The sequence below is a fragment of the Aegilops tauschii genome, chromosome 7 (assembly GCF_002575655.3).
Source record: "Aegilops tauschii subsp. strangulata cultivar AL8/78 chromosome 7, Aet v6.0, whole genome shotgun sequence".
In the NCBI taxonomy this organism is placed as follows: Eukaryota; Viridiplantae; Streptophyta; class Magnoliopsida; order Poales; family Poaceae; genus Aegilops; species Aegilops tauschii.
Window position 1 is genome coordinate 70,470,299 of NC_053041.3, and position 22,023 is coordinate 70,492,321.

Sequence of the window (22,023 nt, forward strand, 5' to 3'; positions counted from 1 at the left end):
TCAGTGCAATGACTATTATTTTATCAATGGGTATGATTTATTGTACTAAGGAATAGTCCCGAGTCGCTACAGGCTTACGACCTAGCACTTGGGGGCTACATTATTCAAGTTGAGATTACATCAAATATGCAAGTCTAATGTCGCTGCAAGCATGCACCATGACACTTGGGGGCTAATGCAAAGTCATTTTACTGTATTGAAGACCCGATTCATTACATCATAATGAGCGGGCCCTTGGGGGCTACCAATTGCTCCTGTCAACAATTCAAGGTACACAAGTTAAATCCATTATATTGAAGGGTCAATTGCTCAGTTGATAAAGCACAAAGCTCTTAACCTTGTGGACGTGGGTTCAAGCCCTACGATGGAGGCTACATTATGAGTTGTTATTTACATTGAATTATATATCAAGGCCCAGCTCGGTATTACCGTAATGACCCGGCCCTTGGGGGCTACACATCACTTCTCAAATCTACATGATTATATTTACAAAGTCCCTGCTCATTATTGCATAATGACCCGGCCCTTGGGGGCTACATTGGTTGATGTTTTTATGAGCATAAGGCAATTTCAAGTCCCAGGTTGCTGCAAGCATGACAACCTGACACTTGGGGGCTACATATGTGGAATACTCACTTTATGACTCGTGACTGAGATGAACAAATCGGATGTTTTCAAGGTTGTGACATTTATATTGAAGCAAGTCTTAAGCTGTTGCTACGCTACCTTCTTAAGACTTGGGGGCTACAAGTGATAGGCATATAAGAGGTATATTTTCAAGCTTGATGTTAACTACAATTATGACCCGGTGCCATCAATATTTATAAACCGACAATTTTGGCAATGATAAACCAGCAAGATCTACATCCTTAAGCCGGCTGAAGATCAGATGAGTATTTCAAGGACCAATATTTTTGTTAAGCATTGGGAGCTGAGTCAAACGAATTATTCTTCAAAATATTTATCTGTGACAAACCAATGTCAGCAAATTGATTATGAAGTTGGCCTATTGACCCGGATTTTCTAGAAGAAGGAAAGTGCAAGGAGTTAAGGATGATCAGGATCAATTTAACATGGATAAATCCAAATTAAACTAGGGGCTAATGTCGGGGATATGCCCCGCGGTGTGACCCGGCCGGAGTTATAACCCGGCTGGGACTTGGTAAACCGGCAGGTACTAAACCGGCTGACAGTTAAGACAGGTGGCTAAGACAGATGGTAAACCGGCGGGTGATAAACCGGCTGACAGTTAAGATAGGTGGCTGAGGCATACAGTCATAACCCGGCAGACAATCATAACCCGACAGACAATCATAACCCGACAGACAGTCATAAACCGGCAGACAGTCATGACCCGGCAGACAGTCATAACCCGGCAGACAGTCATAAACCGGCAGACGTTAAGTCAGATCATAACCCAGCAGATGTTAAGTCAGATGATAACCCGACAGACGATAAGTCGCCTGGGGTTAATAAGTCCGAGATGTTAAGAAGCCCAAGATGTTTAGAAGCCCATGAAGAGAAGTCAGGATAGTTTAAGTCTTAGTCCGAGATGGACTCTACATGTAACCCGCCCCTTCCACTTATATAAGGAGGGGCAGGGCACCCCAAGAGGGGGGAGAAAATAATCTTAAGGGTTGGACATAACTGGGAGAGCCGGTTTACGGCGACTCCCTGACGATGATAATGAGACCTAGCCACAAACAACATGTAGGGTTGTTACGGGATGATGTTTCCCGGGGCCCGAAGCTGTCTAAACCCTTGTCTTGTGTTGCGTTTCTCGATTTCGCTCAACCCCTCTCAAGCTACAACATAGATGCGTTGGACTCACGACAAAGTCCTCACACTAGGACATCTGCCGTGACAATTCCACGACAGTATGTGAGTTTTTTATGACTAATGTTGAGTCCATGGATTATACGCACTCTCACCCTTCCGTCATTGCTAGCCTCTTCGGTACCGTGCATTGCCCTTTCTCACCTCGAGAGTTGGTGCAAACTTCGCCGGTGCATCCAAACCCCGTGATATGATACGCTCTATCACACATAAGCCTCCTTATATCTTCCTCAAAACAGCCACCATACCTTCCTATTATGGCATTTCCATTTCCATTTCGAGATATATTGCCATGCAACATTCCACCGTTCCGTTTATTATGACACCCTTAATCATTGTCATATTGCCTTGCATGATCATGTAGTTGACATCGTATTTGTGGCAAGGCCACCATGCATAATTTTTCATACATGTCACTCTTGATTCATTGCCCATCCCGGTACACCACCGGAGGCATTCATATAGAGTCATAATTTGTTGTAGTATCGAGTTGTAATCTTTGAGTTGTAAATAAATAGAAGTGTGATGATCATCATTATTAGAGCATTGTCCCGCAAAAAAAGAAATGCCAAAAAAAAAGAGAAAGGCCAAATAAAAAAAGGAAAGGCCAAATAAAAAACAAAAAAAAGATAAAAGGTACAATGCTACTATCCTTTTTCCACACTTGTGCTTTAAAGTAGCACCATGATCTTCATGATAGAGAGTCTCTTATTTTGTCACTTTCATATACTAGTGGGAATTTTTCATTATAGAACTTGGCTTGTATATTCCAACAATGGGCTTCCTCAAATGCACTAGGTCTTCGTGAGCAAGCAAGTTGGATGCACACCCACTTAGTTACTTTTGTTGAGATTTCATACATTTATAGCTCTATTACATCCGTTGCATGGCAATCCCTACTCCTCGCATTGACATCAATTGATGGGCATCTCCACAGCCCGTTGATTAGCCGCGTCAATGTGAGACTTCCTTACTTTTTGTCTTATCCACACAACCTCCATCATCATATTCTATTCCACCCATAGTGCTATGTCCATGGCTCGCGCTCATGTATTGCGTGAAAGTTGAAAAAGTTTGAGAATACTAAAGTATGAAACAATTGCTTGGCTTGTCATCGGGGTTGTGCATGATGAGAGCATTTTGTGTGACAAAAATGAAGCATGGCCAATCTATATGATTTTGTAGGGATGAGCATTCTTTGGCTATGTTATTTTGAGAAGACATAATTGCTTGGTTAGTATGATTCAAGTATTATTGTTTTTTGTCAATATTAAACTTTGGTCTTGTATCTTTCGGATCTGAACATTCATGCCACAATAAGGAAAATTACATTGATAAATATGTTAGGTAGCATTCCACATCAAAAATTCTGTTTTTTATCATTTACCTACTCAAGGACGAGCAGGAATTAAGCTTGGGGATGCTTGATACGTCTCCAACGTATCTATAATTTTTTTATTGTTCCATGCTATTATATTATCCATCTAGGATGTTTTATATGCATTTATATGCTATTTTATACGATTTTTGCGACTAACCTGTTAACCTAGAGCCCAGTGCCAGTTTCTGTTTTTTCCTTGTTTTTGAGTTTTACAGAAAAGGAATACCAAATGGAGACCAATTGACCTGCCAATTTTTGTGGATTTTTAAGGACCAAAAGAAGCCCCCGGAGTAAAAGAGTTGGACCAGAAGAGTCCTGAGCCGTCCACGAGGGAGGAGGGCGCGCCCTACCCCCCTGGGCGTGGGCCCCTATCTCGTGGACGACTCGGAGAACCCCCTGATGTGAGACCGACGCAAACAATTCCTATAAATACAGAAACCACCAGAACATAATCTGGATCGGGAGTTCCACCGCCGCAAGCCTCTGTAGCCAACGAAAACAAATCGAGACCCATTCCGGCACCCTCCCGGAGGGGGGAATCCCTCTCCGGTGGCCATCTTCATCATCCCGGCGCTCTCCATGACGAGGAGGGAGTAGTTCACCCTTGGGTCTGAGGGTATGTACCAGTAGCTATGTGCTTGATCTCTCTCTCTCGTGTTCTTGAGGTGGTACGATCTTGACGTATCGCGAGCTTTGCTATGATAGTTGGATCTTATGATGTTTCTCCCCCTCTACTCTCTTGTAATGGATTGAGTTTTCCCTTTGAAGTTATCTTATCGGATTGAGTCTTTCAGGGAATGAGAACACTTGATGTATGTCTTCTGTAACATTGTGAACTTATGCATAGGGGTTGGCACACGTTTTCGTCTTGACTCTCCGGTAGAAACTGGGGCAGTCTTTGAGGTTCTATGTGTTGGTTGAATAGATGAATCTGAGATTGTGTGATGCATATCGTATAATCATACCCACGGATACTTGTGGTGACATTAGAGTATCTAGGTGACATTAGGGTTTTGGTTGATTTGTGTCTTAAGGTTTTATTCTAGTATGAACTCTTGGATAGATCGAACGAAAAGAATAGCTTCGTGTTATTTTACTACGGAATTATGAATAGACCGATCAGAAAGAATAACTTTGAGGTGGTTTCATACCCTACAATAATCTCTTCGTTTGTTCTCCGCTATTAGTGACTTTGGAGTGACTCTTTGTTGCATGTTGAGGGATAGTTATATGATCCATTTATGTTATTATTGTTGAGAGAACTTGCACTAGTGAAAGTATGAACCCTAGACCTTGTTTCCTAGCATTGCAATACCGTTTACGCTCACTTTTATCGCTTGCTACCTTGCTGTTTTTGTATTTTCAGATTACAAAAACCCATATCTATCATCCATATTGCACTTGTATCACCATCTCTTCGCCGAACTAGTGCACCAATAAAATTTACCATTGTATTGGGTGTGTTGGGGACACAAGAGACTCTTTGTTATTTGGTTGCAGGGTTGCTTGAGAGAGACCATCTTCATCCTACGCCTCCCACGGATTGATAAACCTTAGGTCATCCACTTGAGGAAAATTTTCTACTATCCTACAAACCTCTGCACTTGGAGGCCCAACAACGTCTACAAGAAGAAGGTTGTGTGGCAGACATCATCCAGCTCCTTGATCTGGGCGTTGAAGGTGGCTGCACGGACATTGTGGTAATCCTACAACGAAGCAACAGAAAGAAAGGGGAGTTAGAGCTGAGAGCCCACTGAGAAGTTCCCGCCCGACTGCTCAGCAGTCAGACCGGAACTCGGGGGCTACACCCAACGGGTGCGCTGGCGCGCCCCCACCAAAGATTCCAAAAAACAAGAAGCAATTCACATACCCGAATGGTGGCCCGCGTCTTCACGAACGCCTTCATACATTGCTGAAGGGCGGCGGCTTTGGCCCTGAAGCCGGCCTGGACGTCCTGCGCCGCCTTGATCAGGGTGCCTGTCCCGCCCCCGTGCAATCACTCCGTCGGCGCAGAGCTGGTGGCTTCAGCGTCAGGAACCGACGAGCTCGAGGCTCCAATCTCTTGGGGCCACGGAGCCAAGGTCGCCTTTGCTGCGCGCCGGCGCGTCGGGGTCTGAACAACCGAAGTCGCCCCCACCACCAGCTCGCCGTCACCTTGAGACACTGGCGGCGCGTTGGGCCGACTGTCTTGGGCCTCGGCAGCTGGCGTCTGCTGGAGCGCCTGCAGGCTTGGGACGATGGCGTCTCCCCCTCCCTCTCCATGGCCGGCTGGTCGATGCCGGCCCCTCCAGTAGGCACCAAGACCTCCATCGCTGGCGGCATGGAGCAGAGCGGAATGATCAGCAGTGGGGCCTGGTCGGCTATGGCCGCCCCCACTTGCGCCCCGACGGCCGTGTCCGCCTAGGTCTTGGCAGCCTCCTTCGTCTGGGCCTTTGCTGTGGCATAGGCCAGGGCCCTGGCCGCCGCGCCCGCCTCCTCCTGCGCTGCCTTGGCAGCGTCCGCCTTCGCCCGATCCGCCCTCTCCCTCTCCTCACGCGCTTCCCGCGCATTCCGCTCCGTCGCCGCCTAGAGCTCGGCGCACGGGTCCACACGGCAGGTGTTGGTAGAGCCCTCCGGCCCTCCGACGATGGAGGCAGAGGTCGACTGCTCAAGAGAGAGCGGTGCCCTGATTCGCACGAGTTGAAGAAAATTCAGCAGAAGTTTACAAAAAACAAGAGAAAACATGAAGAGGAGCAAGCACTCACACATGCACCATCGGCGGCTGCTTCCTGGCCCTCTGGAACCGGACGGCCTTCGCAGCGGCCTCCTCTCGTCTGGTCGCCACAGCCGAGCCCTTGGGTTTCTTCGGTCGGGCGCCATGCTGCTGCGTGCTGGCTCGGCGCGCCGCCTGGTGCGGATGGCGCCGCTGAGGAGCTCGCCCTCGCCCTGTTGCCGGCCGGCCGGCAGCGCCGCCCGGCTTGCTCGGTGTCGTCATCTGACCACGCCTCGATGCCGCCTCCTCCACCGGAGCCGCCTGCCCCGTCGCCACCACTCGTGGTGTCGTCTTCCAAAGCGGCCGCCCCCATGTCGGGGTCGTCCGCGTCACTCACCGCCTGGTCCGCAGGAAAACCTGGCCATGCGCCAAAGCGTCGGCCAGCTGCTCGGTCGGATGGAGCAGCGATACGGCTGACTGTTCAGTCGGCAAGCCAGAGCTCGGCAGAAGAAATAAAGACCAAAAAAGAGAGAAAAATCGGAACTTACGGCAGGAGGCGGATTAGCAAGGGGGTATGGCGGCTTGCCAAACCACCAGTCCGCCGCGAGCTTGAGGTTCACGATCTCATTCACCATGTGGGCCACCTCCGCGACCGGCATCTCACGGGTGGACAGCCGGCATGGGTTCCGATGACCACTCATCTGACAAATCATGTGAGGCCGGCCCTGGAGGGGGAGAACCCGGTGCGTCACAAAAGCCGTCAGCAAGTCGGCCGCATGGAGGCCTTCCAGGTCGGTCATCTCCTCGAGCCTGGCGACTGCGGCTGCGCCGGCGGCCGACAGGTGCTTCAGCTTGTACGTCCAGCTGGAGCGCGGTTCAGCCGGCGGGCCGGCTTCGTAGGGCGGCAAGTTGAGGAAGTCCACTGCTGGGTCAGCGTTCTTCACATAAAAGTACGATTTCTGCCACAGGTTGACAGACTGGATCAGAGTAATGGGTGGAAAGCGGTTGCCGGCTCCTTGGCGCCGCACGGCGACGAAGGCGCCGCACTCGGCCGGCTCGTCCTTGGCGGCGACGCCAATCTTGGTGTAGAAACACTGCCTCCACAGCTCGAGTGTGGGGAGAATGACGAGGTAGCCTTCGCACATTGTGACGAAGGACGACAGCAGCACCACCGAGTTGGGCGTGAGGTGGTGCGGCTGGAGGTTGTAGAACTCGAGGAAGGAGCGAAGAAAACCGCTAACCGGGAAGCTGAAGCCACGGAGGAAATGTGTCCGGAACACGACGCGCTCGCCGTCCCTCGGCGCCGGCGTGATTTCTTTCGCCGGCGGGACGCGCTCCTCAACATAGCCCGCGCCGGGCAGCCGCCTCGTGTCACGCCAGAAGTCGAGGTGTCCCTGCTGGACGTCGGAACCGTCCCAGGCGCCAGGGTTCGCCTTGTCGCGCGCCACGGGTTTTTGAGGCCCGATGGAGGCGTGACACGGTGGAGGAGGAGTGAATCCGCGGCGGAACAGCAGCGCCGCGGGAGAGAAGGGCTTGGCAACGGGAAGCCGCGATGGCACTCCGGCGAGACTGCGGGGGTGCGGTGGCGGCAGAGAGCAAGAAGAAGAAGAGCAAGGAGAAGGAGGAGGTGGCCGCGCGTGCTAATGCCCCCTCCCCCTATTTGTAGCCCCGGGCTGCGAAGCCGAGGGGGGCGGAGCGTGGGGTTCGTGGGATTAAATGCGCCCACCACCACATGTCCCCGCACTAACTGCGTAGTAAAGAGCGCGGGGTAAATGCGCTCCAGAAGCCCAATCGCCCACCTCGGCCACAGCGGATCCGCACGCGGGCCGAGGCCCGATAGTGGCGGGCCCAGGCCTGCGGCCACGTCCCATTCCGCGCGTGGGCTGGCAGGACCCCTAGCCTGCTGGCGCCACATGGTGTGCGAATAGCTGGGGGCTGGCCTAGGGCTAGGCTAGCACACCGCTTGGCTCCCGCCTCGGCGTTTCGAAAACCACCAGGCTGCCACCTGGTTGTGTTCGACTTTCGGCAGTCGGCATTCTGGAAGACAGATTAAGCAAGATCAACGGAATACTCATAGTAGGAAGCTACTGCGGCCCCACTTCCTTTTCAGCCGCGGCGCCCCACCAGCTTCGGGGATTACTGTCGGAGTAATTAGCCACGGGTAGCCTCATCAGCTCCCCATGGCGTTTCAAGACATCGGGGCTGACTGTGCCCCTCAAGAATCCAGGACCAAAGCGCCGCCTTCTCACCGCCGGCTGGTCCAGGCGGCCGGCTGCTAGAAGGCGGCATGGCCCAGAAGGCGGCCTCAAGATGAGATGACTCCTGGCAGACGGCCTCTAGAGAGGTCGGCTCCCAACAGGCGGCCCCAAGCGCTCTCAGAGTCTGCACCCTCATAAATATGACGAGACGGGGTGTGGCTACAGCACGCCTTGCCGCCCCCTAGCCTAGGGCACAGCAAGGCGATAGTACGCCGTACTAAGCGGGGCTCCTCCGTTCGGCGCGGCACTGTTGCCACGCCGACCCTGATGTCACCCCTGTTAGAGGGGGCTGTGCCCCCACGACGGGCTGTCGGTACGGCCCGCAGGCGGCAGGCCCCACTCGACAACGAGAAGACCAGAAGGCGGCCGTCGCTGGCCAGTCGGCTCAGTAGAAGCCGGCAGATGGCCAGGCGTCCCTCCCCCTCCTGGGGACCCGTGCGCCATTAACCAAGCGATTCGGGGGATGGCTACAGTGAACGCCCGCTAGGCGGCAGCACTGTAGCCACCCCTCCCCCGACAAAGCACGCATCATTAGCCGCATCGCTACAGTATCGGGCAGCCGGCAGGACCCGCAGACGGCGGGTACGGCATGTCGGCCAAGTACAAGACAGACGGCGGGACCCACCAGGCGGCGGGCCCCCCGGCCAGCAGAGAAGCCGGCGACCAGAGACATTAATGGCTCGGGCCTACACCCGGCCGGATTACCATTGTACCCCTGGGGGTAGGCCTATATAAACCCCCCATAGCACCCATGCAAAGGGTTCAGCCTCTTGTTCACCCACACACCCATATAGAGAGAGGAAGCTAGGGCTAGACTTGCTCTCCTTCCCCCTCTAGAGAAATAACTCAAGGAGCAAGCTTGTAGCCATCATTGTTGCTTGAGTGATCATACGGAGACCCCGCAGAGCAGGACTAGGGGTGTTTTCTCCATGGAGAACCCCGAACGTGGGTAAGATTTTCCCGCGTGCATGTCTTCGCCTCATCCCGCTTCCTGGCACCGGCGACGTCTTACTAGCCACCATCATGATAAGCCATCCTTTGGCATATGTCGCACCAAACCCCTGACATTTGGCGCCCACCGTGGGGCTAGGTGCACCGTCGTCCGAAGATCTGTTCGGGACGGGAATCCTCTTCCTCCCTGGCGAGCGCAGCCAACCAGGCACGCCGGATGGCGTTTGCGCCGACGCGTTGCTTGGTGCGAAGGTCGCCTGCGTGGCAAGCTGCCTCGCCGACCTTGTTGGCGAGATTCGCCTCTCCGACGAGCCTGCGTCCGATGCAGGCACTGACAGCCCCGAGAGCCGCCTTGTCAGCCTCCTCGAACAGCTCCACGTCGCCGACGAGCCGGCCGTCGACTTAGAGTCGGTTGGGTCCACCGACCCGATGCTCGTCGACTCCGACACGGCGTTGCTCGACGCATTCCCAACCAACGTGGTGGTCGTTGACCATCCTCTCCCTCATGCCGACAGCGGTGGCAGCTCCGTCACGGAGGTGCTCGTCATCAGCCATGATGGAGTTTCCGGTGACGGTGCGTGAGACCCGCTCGAGGCAACGCTGCAAGACCTGTCTGCACCCATCGCAGAAGACGCTAACAGTGAGACGCTGGAAGCCCGCCGCGTCCAGCTCGTCGAAAGCGCCAAGAAGCTAGCTAGCATGAGACGCCTTCCGGAGGCTTACCAGCGCGAGATGGACTGCGCCGTTGGAGGCACGCCGGCTCCTGGCGGGCCCAGCCGCATTGGCACGGTCTGGCAGCACGGCGCGGCCATTGCCAACATGTTCGGGGCAAATCGCCCCGTCTACGCCACGCCCAGGGAAAACAAACGAGCTGCCTAGGCGGTAGCAGACGAGCTGGACAACCTCAAGGGCGACGAGCGTCGCCATATGACGGAGCGCGTCCAGCGACTTATTGACGCGGCTGCCGAGCAGCAAGACGCCGGCTGCCGCGTCGAGGAGCCCAACCAGCGGAACGACGACCCACCTCCCCGCCGGGAGCATGGCGCGATGTCCCGGACGCCGACTGGTGGCGCCCGCGGACAACGAGACAAGGAGCTGGCTGCCATCCGCAGCCGGACGCACATCAGCATCGAGCGTGACCAAGACGGCCGCCCGCGAGCGGTGGAACGACCAGGCGACTACCAGCCTCCCCCGTGCAGAGAAAGACGCGTCTCCCCGCCGTCTGTTGATCACCCAACACTCGGCGACCGCCTTCGCCCCCGAGAAGGGGTCGTAGAGAACGATGCCCGCCACCGGATCGACCGCCTCAACCGGTCCCTGGCGCTAGAAGAAGAAGACATGCTGGGCCTGCCCTATTTTGGCCCCCGCATCCGTGACGAGCCATTCCCCAAAGGGTTCACACTCCCAAGAGATACGCCCAAGTACACCGGCTCCGTGAAGCCGGAAGACTGGCTGGTCGACTACTCCACAGCCATCAGCATTGCAAACGGCAACAAGCGCGTTGCCGTGAAGTATGTTCCACTCATGCTCCAGGGCACCCCTCGGACATGGCTGAATAGCCTGAAGCCCCGCAGCATCAACAGCTGGGTAGATTTCACTGAAGCCTTCATCGGCAACTTCACCAGCACTTACAAGCGGCCGCCCAAGCCTCGCCAGCTCTCCTTGTGCGTCCAAGGCCCCAACGAGTCGACTCGTGACTACCTCACGCGCTGGGCCGAGCTGCGCAACTCTTGCGAAGGCGTGCATGAGGTGCAGGCTATCGAGTACTTCACAGTCGGGTGCAGAGAAGGCACTCTGCTCAAGCATAAGCTTCTCTGCGACAAGCCGGCCACCCTCGACGAGTTGCTGATCATAGCAAACAAGTACACCATGGCCGACTCCTCCATGAAGGCGGAGATTCAAGTCGATGCATCCGGCAAAGTGGCTCCTCAGGCTCCTCGGACCCCAGCTGGCGACTCCAGTTGGCGCCAGCAGCAGAACGATAACAAGCGAAAAGCCCCGATGCCGGCTTCCACCAGCCGGCATGTGGCGACAGTCGAGGACTAGCAGCTGGAGGGGCAGCCCGCTCCCAAGCGTCAGAGAGGCGGCAAGTTGAATTGGCTGCCTGCCTTCTCCTATGAGCAAACTCTTGATGCCCCCTGCAACTTTCACAGTGGCGCGAAGCCGTCCAACCACATCACTCGGAAGTGTCACTGGCTCACGCGAATCTCCAAGTGCGAAGGACTGCTACCTCCGCCGCCTGCAGGCCAGCCACCCCCGCCTCCTCACCAGCCGGCGGCCCGCCCAGCAGTCGGCGCTGTTCAAGATGAATTCCCTGAAGAGCACGGATATGTTGTTTTCAACAGTGTGGCCGATGACAGGCGCAGCCGGCGTCAACAGTCCCGAGAGGTGAATGCCGTAGCCAGTGAAGCCGCAGAGTTCATGCACTGGTCAGAGAAGCCAATCAGTTGGAGCCGAGCTGACCACCCGGAGGTAATGCCTTCTCCGGGTTCTTATGCTTTGGTGTTGGAGGCAACCTTTGCTACGGAGAGGCGAGCTGCTCGTTTCTCCCGAATCCTGATAGGTGGCGGAAGTAGCATCAACATCCTATATCGTGTCACCATGAAGAAATTGAAGATCAAACCCAAGCATCTCCTGCCCAGTCGGACTGTCTTCCATGGCATAGTTCCTAGCCTTTCTCACTCACCAATAGGCAAGATCAAGATAGATGTCCTCTTCGGAGACAAAGATCATTTCCGCCGAGAGCCCATCTGGTTTGAGGTAGTTGCCCTAGAAAGCCCGTACCACGCACTGCTTGACCGCCATGCCTTAGCCAAGTTCATGGCGGTGCGACACTATACCTACCTCAAGATCAAGATGCCAAGCGCCAAGGGAGTCATTACCATCTCCGTAGATTACTAGAAGTCGTCCGACTGTGCGGCCGCTAGGAGCCGGCTGGCCGAGTCCCTTGTGATTGCTGCCGAGAAGTGACTCCTTGACCAGGTTGTGGCCATGGCCGGCAAGCAGCCGGACATGTCCCACGATCCCAAGGAGTTGGATGCCGAAGGATCCTTCAAGCCGAGATAAAGAAGATACCGTTGGACCCAGAGCACCCGGAGAGGTATGCTGTCATAGGTGCAAACCTTGACAACAAATAGGAAAGCGAGCTCGTCGATTTTCTCCGTGAGAATCGGGACATCTTTGCTTGGTATCCCAAAGACATGCCGGGTGTTCCGACGGATTTCGCCGAGCAGAAGCTACATTTCAGAGAAGATGCCAAGCCAGTCAAGCAACCCCTCCGCCGACTATCGGAGGAGAAGAGAAGAATCGTTGGAGAAGAGATCGCCCGTCGGTTGGCACACGGTTTCATCATGGAAGTTTTCTTCCCAGAATGGCCTACCAACCCAGTCCTTGTACTGAAGAAGAATAACAAGTGGCGCATGTGCATTGATTACACCAGCCTCAACAAGGCCTGCCCGAAAGATCCGTTTGCTCTGCCACGGATAGACCAAGTGATAGACTCCACAGCCGGATGCGAGTTGTTGAGTTTTTTGGATGCCTACTCAGGATACCACCAGATCAAGTTGAACCCGGTATACCGCCTTCATCACGCCATTCGGAGCCTTCTGCTACCTGACCATGACATTCGGCCTGAGAAATGCCGGTGCCACGTTTCAGCGTTGCATACAGAAATGCCTCCTCAAGCAACTCGGCAGAAATGTCCACGTCCATGTAGACGATATTGTGCTGAAGACAGAGAAGCGCAATACACTCCTCGAAGACCTTTGAAAATCTGCGCCTATTTCAAATCAAGCTCAACGCAGAAAAGTGCGAGTTCGGAGTACCATCCGGCCAGCTCCTTGGCTTCCTGGTCTCAGAACGCGGCATTGAGTGCAACCCTGTGAATATCAAGGCCATCGAGAGGATGGAGAAGCCTACCCGACTGCGAGGCCCTTCCGATGATGGAGTAGCGCAGGCGCCGCGGGACCCGCACAGCAAGCACCACTACCGGAATCGCACCCTATGCCGACGGCCCTGGCCGTCGGCATAGCCCTGATTGGCCGTCGGGACAGGCCTATGCCGACGGCCCCCGTCGGCAACATATCCGTCGGCGTAGCCCGGGAGGCCGTCGGCATAGGTCCTATCCCGACGGTGTCCGTACATCTATGCCGACGGCCCTGGCCGTCGACAACGTTACGTCCTAACGGCGGCCGCCGTCAAGTGCTGACCAACGCCTGCTCGCCACGTGGCAATCCTATGCCGACGGCCTAGACATCGACATAGATTTAAACTAAGCCGACTGCTAGGCCGTCGGCATAGGCCTGCCACGTGGCAGCAACTGGGCTCTCCTGGGGCAAGGCTATGCCGACGGCCTGGCCGCCGGCTTAGTTTATATATATGCCGACGGCCTGGCCGTCGGCATAGACTTGCCCGACGAGCTCCCAGTTGCTGCCACGTGGCGTCTATGCCGACGGCCTAGCCGTCGGCTTAGTTTAAATCTATGCCGACAGCTAGGCCGACGGCATAGATGCCACGCGTCAGCAACTGGGAGCTCCGGCCAGCCCTATGCCGACGGCCTAGCCATCGGCATAGTTTGTATTTGATTTTTTTTCTTTTCTCTGTTTGTTTTCAAATCAATTCAATTCAGATATACAGCACATATCAGCAGATATATATGATGGAAATAGACATATAGAACACATCTAAGTATCATCCGTCACCATCACAACATTATATGCATAAGCATCATCATAATCAACATAAAGATAAGCATAAGCATATAAAGAAGCACACAAGTCATCTAAAGGACCATCAAAGACCACAAGTTTATCATCATCACCACACACAAGTCATATAAGCACACAAGTAACCAAAAGGCTTAAGCGCCAGGACGTCGAGCACCGCGGAGGTCGTCACCGCCAAGACCGCTGAAGCCCAGGTCGTCAGTGCTAGCGGCAGCGCTACCGCCAAGACCGCCTCCACCTCCGCCTCCGCCTCCATCGATCGGAGTGGTCGGGCTCCGTGACTCGGGAGTGCTGCGAAGACCACCGCCAACGGTTGATCCACCGGTTCCCTGGATGTTGAAAAGACATATTAACGGGATATATGACTGTGTTGAAAGGCATGATATGCTTTGAGTGAATAGATTGGGGATGAACTAACAGGCGAGGGGCCAGCGTTCTGTGCCACAAACTCCTCAAAGGTCAGCAACGTTGGATGTGCTGGAGGACCCTCTGCTGATGGCCATTGAGGACACCTGCCGGCCGCCATTTCCTGAAAAGCGTGCTGCATCTGGCGATCCCTCTGCTGATGGTATGCATCAAGGCGGTCGTGCCACGCCATGGTCTCCTGGCGTGTGTACTCCATGTAGGCCTACAGTATGACATGATGAAACTCATAAAACTACTAAATGCGGAAAATAAAGGGAGCAATGAAGATAAAAGGGAAAATACTTACAGTTTTCTGCTCCTGAAAGAGGGACAGTGATGGTGCACTGCTCCTGGGCGTGCTCGTGCGCTGGCTCAGGGTCGGGTCGATCCGACGGAGCTGTGTGTGGGAGATAGTAGGAGTGATCACAGCATCGAGAACCGCCTCCCGACCGTGCTCCTTTGGCCATGCCCACCACCACCCTTTCGTCCAGATCCGCCGCAATGGGGTCGATGACGTGGCAGAGGGGCATGGGCAGGTCTATGCCGACGGCTATGCCGCAGGCATACCTCTGCCATAGATATGCCGACGACCGCCTTTACCTCCCGTCGGCGTAGTTTCAACACCGTCAAACGGTCAGCGCTGACCGGGTAGGTGGGCCCGGGCTATGCCGACGGCTGCGCCTATGCCAACGGTCCCCGTAGGCATATCTCGAGCGGTCCCGACGGCCACGTCTATGCAGACGGCCCCGTCGACATAGATGGATGTATGCCGACGACTTTTCTACGCCTACGGCCCGCCCTTTGCCGTCGGCATAGGTCCATCTATGCCGACGGGGGCCGTCGGCATAGATGAGGCTGTCCGCGCAAGCAGTTATTCTGGTAGTGCACCAACGCATGCCGCGGGACCTGCCGAACTCCTCCATGCGAGGCCGTCGCGGGAGTAGCAGAGCTCGTCGCGTGAGCGCACTCCTCCATCCGAGGCCGTCGCGGGGCAGCGGATCTCCCACGTCCCGTGGCCGCACTCCTCCATGTGAGGCCGCCGCGGGAGGTCGCAGCCGTCGAAGCGGGGGCCACCGTCGATGTGGGGTGGGGTCGGGGGGAGGCGGAGCTCCTTGGCGCGTGGCCACCGTCGATGCGGGGGAAAGGCTCCACCACCGCCGCTCTTGCGAGTGGAGAAGTGTGGGACCCTAAGGCGAGAGGATATGGTGTGCTGGTCCAAGCGAAAACCTGACATGGCTCGGCAGATGCATGAAGATTCGTGCGTGCAAAATCAATGACATCTAATTCGTCCGGGCCGAATTCTCAACTGCCACACGCGTTCGGGCGAGGAGCGTTTCGCCCACACAACACTGTTTGCTTACGTGGCCTTTGACCCAGATGACAACTGCTGTAAAATTTGTGCAAATCAATCCAACGGCAACTACTCCGTGTGGGCGTGATGATAAGTGCCACACGTGTGGGCGTTTTCATTTGGGTATCTTTTTCTCTACTCTGCATTGACATCCGGGCACAGCAGCTCGGCATTGGCTGAATTAAAACAGACAGCAAGGAAGTTATGCATTATGTCACAGGTAGTGCAACGGTTTGAGAAGGTCAATACCTAAAATACCACTGTTTTGCAGAATTAACGAAGAAGACAGCTTATGTACAAAACCTGAAAAACAACAATATAATGTGCAGAAACTAGTTCTACATGAGTTTATCACACGAGAGAATGGATGCTCAACATGAATTTTGCAGAAATTATTTCTTTAGGAGAGAGAGAGAGAGAGAGAGAGAGAGAGAGAGAGAGAGAGAGAGAGAGAGAGAGAGGAGAGACATGTTGTATTGGACTTCTCAAAGAAAGTGAAAACATAAGGTTTAAGCAAATGTTTAGAATCCTCTGAGATGCGAAGGGAAGGAAGGATTCCTATAGGAATTTTCAAGTCAATCCTACTACGGCACGCAGGAATCGTCTCCTATAGGATTGTATTCCTATGAAATTCCCTCAAAATTCCTTTGTTCCAGACGGGGCCTGAGTGTTCTCTGTCGAAACACAAATTCATTCTCTGCTATAGAACTGAAACTTTAAGCGGCACAGCTAAACTCAATTCCTAAACTCACTGCATAAGTGTACGATGCTTCATCTAAGAGAAACGCAGCTGACACCAGCATAGAAGGGCGAGCACAACTGACTAATGTCACCACATCATTGTTCATGCAGTTTCTGAATTGTAGAACAGCGAGGGCAACCCAAAATAGACTTCCAACTGTCAGGAGAATGGACAAAGTTTAGCTAGAAGAACTCCTGGGTTTTCCTGAACCCCTATCTTAGTACAAAAAGTTTTCCTGACACTCAGAAGTCCTCCTCAGGTACGGTCTTTCTCTATGCTGCATCGACATCCGGGTACAGCACCTCCGCGTGGGCTGAATTAGCAGAAATATCGAAGAAGTTAGACATACATCATGTCATAGGTTAATGAAATAATGAAGAAGAAAGCTGATGTATGCTTTCATATAGGGCTGTGGGATACAGCCTGGATTTGTCTACACATTATTCGAAGCAATTACATTAGGCTTAATAGTAGAAATCGGTCTCTTCTCTGTGAAGTTTAAATGAGCAGGTTGAGTGGTTTGGGTTTTCAAGTTGCAAAGTCTTCCACTAGCGGCATATAGTATTAAATTAAGAACTGAATCATCTAAAGTCAAAACCAAACAATAACAAGCTTCAGAGTTCAGACAGCCTTCTAGCATCTGTCCATAAATCTAACAGGCAGTTGACTGATTTGGTTCAACAACTTCTATTGATATCTAATAATCCTACAGCAGTTCAGACTACCTAGTTTCACCAAAAGTTTCAGCAAACTGTTTTTCAGACTACTAGGTTCGAAATCAAGAAGGCAATTGCAGAAACTATTTTCCATATAGTGTTGTGGGATAGGACCTGATTTTTTTTGCTGAATTACATATGAGTAGAAATCAGTATCTTCTATGTGAAGCTGAACTGATATGACTGAACTTATTTGGGTTTTCAAGTTCCAAGAGTGGGAATATGTAAAAACCAACTAAGCCTCTGACTACACAGACAGATTAGTCCAACGGCCACACAATGCAAAGACAGCAGTTTAAACAATTGTCAAGTCCTAAACTCCTGACTGAAGCAGATTAGCAGCTGTTTCAGTACACTGTTTTCCAACACAAGCAGACTACTCCATTAACATAAAACCCAAGGAGATTAGTAGGAAGTTGGGAAGATGGAGGGCCTCTCACCTGGCGTCCCGGCCGCGAAGACGACGATGTGGAGGTCCCGGAGGTACGCTGCGGGGCAAGTCGACGCACATGACGAGGTCGGAGACGTCCAGCCGGCGCACCAGCTTCTTCCTCAGGCGGACCACGGACCTGCCCCTGAACACCAACGCGCCGTGGTTCATGCGGATCTGCCGCGACGGCAACAGGGCGTCGAGTAATCCGCGGAAGGGAAGCTGCAGTTGAGTCGCAAGGAATCATCAGGATGCCGGGGAATGCAGAGGCGCAAGAAGCCAAAGAAACTTGAAACAGAGCCAAGAAGCGCCAAGAACAGAGCCAAGAATTGCTCGCAGGCGAATGAAATCAACACGATTTGCAATCTTTGCGGTCAAATTCCGACATGTCCACCCAATTCCCGCAAATTCGGGAAGAATCACGAAGCGCGCATGGCGGACTCACCCCCGTCTGACGTGGAAGGGGAGGCATGCCCCCCTGGCGGGGATGGGCTCCACTACCCAGTGCATCATCGTGCTGACGATGTAGGTGTCCTCGATGTCCTCGGCGCTGACGCCATTGTTCCAGCTGAGGTACCTCCCGGTTGGCGCGGAGGCAGCGTCCGGTGAACTGCCAGAGGAGGACGTCGTTCCCGGTGTCGACCCCGTCGGCCTTCCACATGATGGCCTGCACCTCCGGCTGTGCGTAGTCCCGCAGCTGGACGCGGAGCCCGCGGTGGCCTAGCGGCGCCGGCGCGTCCGTGGCGGCGAGGTAGCGACCGTAGGCGGCGCTGTGGAGGAGCACATACTCCGCGTGGCCGTGGTACAAGTGCACCACCCAAGCCGCATTCATCGACGCCCGGCGGTGGTGGAGGGAGAAGCCATGCCCGTCCTATTCGGCGTACAGGTACATGCCGCCCTCGCGGCTCCGCAGCCGCACGTGGTGGCCGCATCTGCCGCGGGCGCCGCTGGAGAGCAGAGGCGGTGGGTTCTTGGTTTCTTGGCGCTCCGGCGAGGAGAAGCGAAAGCTGCTGTTGGGTCAGGCGCCAAGGCAGAGTATTTCAAGGGGAAAGATATGTATCGCCAGCAGCGTTCCTGATCGAGCGACTGCTCACGGGGCCGGCCCAGTATCTCAAGTATAACCCACTTTGCCTATAAAAAAAGTATAACCCACTTTTATCTATAAAAAACTAGACTAAAGAAAACAGTATGACCCATTTCAAATTTTGCGACAAATAGGGTGCCGACGCACCCCGACTTGGCTGGCCCGTCGGCGAGCACGACATGTACTAGTACCACGTGATGTACAAATCGAAAAAGGTGGGTGCCTCCACCAGGAATTGAACTCCTGATGCGAACTAATATACGAACAATGCTGTTTCAAACTTTTCTTCAAAAGTTGTGAACAATTTTCTAGAAGGCAAGTAATGGTTGAAAGCACGACCATTTTCTTAAAAATGCTGTCGGTGTATAAAAGTAGGGGCTATCCTTTTGACCCTTTACTTGTGCACGGGTAGTCACAGCCACGTGCCACGGCCACACTTAACAGCGTAGAGGAGGGAAGCCAAAGAGAAGCCAAAGCACAAGACAACCAAGGCAACGCCAAGACCAGGAACACAAAAAGTAAGAGGGCGAGGTGGACCCCCTCCCGGCAAGACCCTTGCCGGGGTGGCCTCCGTGGCCCCGACAAGAGCCTCGCCGGGGCAACTTGCCCAACACCAGCAGAGCGAGCCACCCCTGAGCCCAAGGGTTCCAAACGCCGTCAACAACTACATTGGAACCAGGGCTCGGGAGGCACCTCCGTGGCCGAGGGCATCAGCGGGGCCACTGCCATGCCCGCACCAGCCAAGACTCCACCGCCGTCCCCAAGCAGCTGCTAGCTCAACCAGCTGGGCAGACACCTTCGTGGCGACGAGCGGCCTCTACACCGACTCAGCAAGCACCTGCGTGCTGGCATGCGGCCCTTCCTGAAGGCTCCACCGCCGCGCCAGCCCAGCAGCCTGCCTACATGGCACTGCAGACGTCGCTGGCCTGGGCGCGTGTCGAAGCGAGGCGGAGCGGCGACGGACGGGACGGGCCTCATTCCCGTCCCCGATAAAGCTAATGGACATCTAAGTAGCGCATTTAATGCGCTTTGTCCCGTAATGCCGGGCGATAAGCTCGCGCACTGTACACCTTTCCACCTCCTGTCTGCCACTGTGGCAACCCCTTTTGCCTATAATAGGAGGCCCGAGGCGATCAGGAGAGGAATTCGGCTCTTTAGAACTATGCGGCCACCGTAGCTAGTTCGAGAGCTCAAGAACACTCTGAAATACACCCACTAAATCGGGACTAGGGTATTACGCATCTTCGCGGCCCGAACCTGGGTAAACGACTCGTGTGCTTCCTATCAGACCTGCTCTTTGCACAACCTCGCGCCCGCCGACCGTAGAAGGGATCCCAGTGACCCCATAGGTGTCGTTCCCACCAACATCTTTGGCGTGCCAGGTAGGGGGCGCGGTTGTGAGAATCTGGTCTAGAAGTTCTTCATCTCCATGGCTCCCAAGAAGAAGACGATCACGGCCCGTGCCAGTGCGGGCGAGCAGCGGGCCGGTCGCGGACAGAACCCGAGCCGCGGCCCGCGAGCACCAGCACCACTCTGGCAGTCAGAGCCTGGCGAGCGGCGTCGTTCGTGCGCCAGACGACGGGCCGCACACCGCCAAATCCAAAGATGGGGCTGGGCCCCCCGCAGGCGGCGCGGGGCCCTCCAGGGGTGTCGCTATGCCACCTACGGTGGCGCAGCCACCTCCAAGACGCCTACGCCGGCGCCCACAACGCGCTCTTCCCAGGGTGTGCACGACGAGCAGCGTCACCACGCCGGTGACCCTGGACACCGCCGTGGGAAGAGCCATGTGCATCATCTGCGGGACGAAGGAGGCCAGGATGCCCGCCGAAGTGCTGGCGAAAATGGCACGCAGCCGCTGGGCCGTGATAGAGCTCCTTCTAATGTGGTTAGAGGTCGAAGCGCGCCACGGTCCACGCTGCTTTCGCCACCACCCACGCCAGCAGAAGCTTTGGCACGCGTGCAGCTACTCCTCGACTTCCCTCCTGCCGTGGAGAAGCTCGACGAATGGAGGGCCACCATCCAGAGCCTTGTCGCCGTCGCCAACAAAGACGATCCGCGACCAGCGGGGCCCTCGGGCCGGCGCTCCGTCGAGCCACCACATGCCAGCGGTGGAAGGACCGGGGGAGCTATAGGCACAGTGCACTCTCCACCCCGCGCTAGTCGCCGCCGGTGCCGGTCCGTCGTGACGATGCTTGTGATAACATTTCCATAGCGTCATCCGACCCACGGACCCATCGCGACCAGCGCCAAGTTCTTCGAGAACGAGCCCATGAAGACGCTCGAATCACCATCGAGCGCCGGCGCGATACACGCCACCAGTCGGATAAGCGGGCAGGACCCGCCATGGACCACCCGGCACCGGGGGGCTCCGGTGGCCTACCTTACGAGGTGGGTTGCCCAGCTTTTACCCGTGAGCTGCGGCAGTTCCAGTGGCCATCCCACCGCATGTTCAAGCCCGACGTCGGCGAGAAGTACAACGGCAAGACCCATCCGTCAGAGTTCTCAGCATCTACACCATCGCGATGCAAGCTGCTGGAGCTCGCGACGACAAGGTGATTGCCAATTACTTCCCGTTGGCACTGAAGCCCAACGTCATGTCTTCGTTGATCCACTTGCCGGCGGATTCCATTTGTTCTTGGTCGGATCTGTGCCATGAGTTCGTTGGTGCCTTCAGCAGAGGCCACCAAGCTCATGGCTAGGCCAGTGATTTGCATATCATTCCCAAGAAGGAAGGGGAAACCCTGCGCAAGTACATACAGAGGTTTAGCCGGCTGCAGTACAACATCCCCGATGTTCATCCGGCCGCCGTGATTAGCGCGTTCCATCAGAACATGCGCAATCGCAAGATGCGTGAAGAGCTAACGATGAACAAGGTTAAGGATGTGGCCGAACTTTATGTTCTGGCTGATAGGAGCGCTCGGGCTGAAGAGGGAAGGAAGTACCCCGGCGAGGACGCCGGCGTGGAAACCGACTCTACTGATGAAGACAACGCCGCCCCGATGAAGAAGGGCCGGCGTCGCAACAGGAAATGCAAGGGCAAGGCCGTGCTTGCCGTCGAGGGATCCGACGACACCGGCGCTGCCAAGAAGGCCAAGGCAGACGACCCCGGGAAGGAGATTGCCGGATGCGCCGCCTGCCAGGCCTTGGCAGCTGCCGACAAGCCAGGAGGCTCCGACAAGCAATACTGCAAGATCCACAGCACCAAGGGCCACGACCTCCAGAACTGCCGACAAGTTGAGCTGCTTGCTAAGAAGCAAAAGGCTGAGTATGAGAGGCGGGACAAGGAGAAGGGTTAGGATGGTGCCGAAGGATCCAGCAAGAAGCATGGCGGCCAAGGAGGCCGCCGCGGCAAGGATAACCAACAAGAGAGGACCGCTCGGGGCCGTGACAAGAAGCAGGAAGACGATGATCATGACGAGGACGACGAGTCCGGCGAGCAAGTGTTTCAGAAGG